This window comes from Penaeus monodon, chromosome 33 (assembly GCF_015228065.2).
Source record: "Penaeus monodon isolate SGIC_2016 chromosome 33, NSTDA_Pmon_1, whole genome shotgun sequence".
Lineage (NCBI taxonomy): Eukaryota > Metazoa > Arthropoda > Malacostraca > Decapoda > Penaeidae > Penaeus > Penaeus monodon.
In genome coordinates, this window is record NC_051418.1 from 28,963,577 (window position 1) to 28,965,301 (window position 1,725).

The following is a 1,725-nucleotide window of genomic DNA, read 5'->3' on the forward strand; positions in this document are numbered from 1 at the left end:
ATGCAGTAACAATAATCACCAAATTCACGTTTCTCCAGTGATATGCGCACCAACCCCCTTTCGGCCCTCCATTTATCGGCGTTCTCTTCCTCCATTTCTCTCGCCTCCCTCCTCCGTCCCCTGATCTAGTTTCGATATTCTCCGTGTTACTCGCCTGTTCGTTGGCTTCTGTGCTTCATTCACTTACCTTCCGTTGCTTGGAGTCATTTTACACTGATTTCATCGCCGTGCCATGTCGAACACAAACAAAATCACTTAATTTTCCGACTATGTCCCACTCACCTTCTTTCTTGTTCGCTTTCCTCGTCTTCCACAGAGACAGATAGACGAGAGAAAAGGTGGAGCACACGGCCTGTTTCTTCTCTTTTTCTACTTCCTTATTTCCCGAGGTTCCAATAACGCGCGGGGCTCGATGTAGCGCCATTACAAATGCATATAATTTCTGCCTGATACATTTTATTTTATCTATGTATTAATAAACAAGTAGTTTCATTTATTCTGTATTTTATTCGCACACATTTACAAAGTGTAAGAGAACATAACTCAAACACACTTATGTTTAAAAGTAGTTGTTGATCCTCCACAGAAAACGGGCGCCGTTTCGTTTTCGGCCGGGCTGTAGAGGTTCCTAAGTGCTAATAATTTTTATTTTTCTTCGCTTATTCCTACGTTCTATAAGTTTAGTAACGCATGTAAATGAACTCACTGTTTATAAAATACTTTACAGATTTATACTATTATACATCGGTGGGTAAATATATTGCATAAAATAGGAAATTCAGCAAGCCTTACGAATTATGGTGCCAGTATAGGCCGAGTAGCAAGGCCGCTAATATTTAGTATTTTAAATCTTTGGTATTCCAATGGAATGTTTTGTATATTTGGTCATCTCTATAGACAAAGGTATTCATAGGTGTATTCTAAGCACAAGTAAACATAATGAGAGCCAATAATAATATATTTCTATACACTTAGATAAGCCTGGCGAGTTTGTGGTGTAGGATAGGCCGGGTGGCAGAGGCGCTCAGGGTGCAGTAGTGAGAGTGTGCGCGTGAATCGCAAACGGGAGGGCTGGGAGGTGAATCCAGATCAAGATGACCACCGCAATATGAGGTAAGCTCGTGCAAGTCGCAATGCAATACTGTTCGTATCATTTTTATCTGTATACATGAGATTTGTAAAAAATATGTATTTCGTTCATTCACTGCCTGTGATTGGAATTTGCTTTACATGCATAGGCCTAAATGTAGTGGTCACCTCAAGGTTTTGGGCAAAATGGCGGAAATGGGTCTATTAATAATGCAACTTCCGGAGTGAAAATGAAACTTATATACACTAGTCGTTGTCGTTTTAACTGCAAAGATTACATGTAGTGCAACACACATAACGTTTAATCTGAGCGCCCGATCGTCGGACTTTGGAAAATCGGGGGGGTAGCAATGTCATGACCAGGGATCGTGACAAATATACCCCCGTCCCGCAATTTCCGTAAGTGCATGAAACGCATTGTTCAGTTTTTTACATCATGACTGATAGTGCAAACCGCTTGAACTAATAAACTGAATATCACTTCAAAATCCAAGGGAAGACAAAAAAGAATACTTGTGCGTAAAAGTGGAATTACGCATATGTTATTGTGCGAGTGGTGACATCTGGCAACACGTGCATTGTGGGTGCGGGACAGTCGGGTCGGCCCAAGAGCTTCACTTACCATGTGGACAGCAA

The 1,725-nt window shown here is 41.3% G+C and overlaps 1 protein-coding gene across 2 annotated transcripts in view; it reads right to left on the bottom strand.

Annotated features, from left to right (window-relative positions):
* The window catches only part of LOC119594202 (protein bric-a-brac 2-like), a gene marked incomplete in the record, with an annotated part of 27,988 nt that extends 27,674 nt beyond the window's left edge, over nucleotides 1–314 (bottom strand). For both annotated transcript variants that reach the window (XM_037943273.1, XM_037943272.1), the window contains 1 exon segment: nucleotides 283–314.
* Between the last annotated feature and the right edge of the window lie 1,411 nt (nucleotides 315–1,725).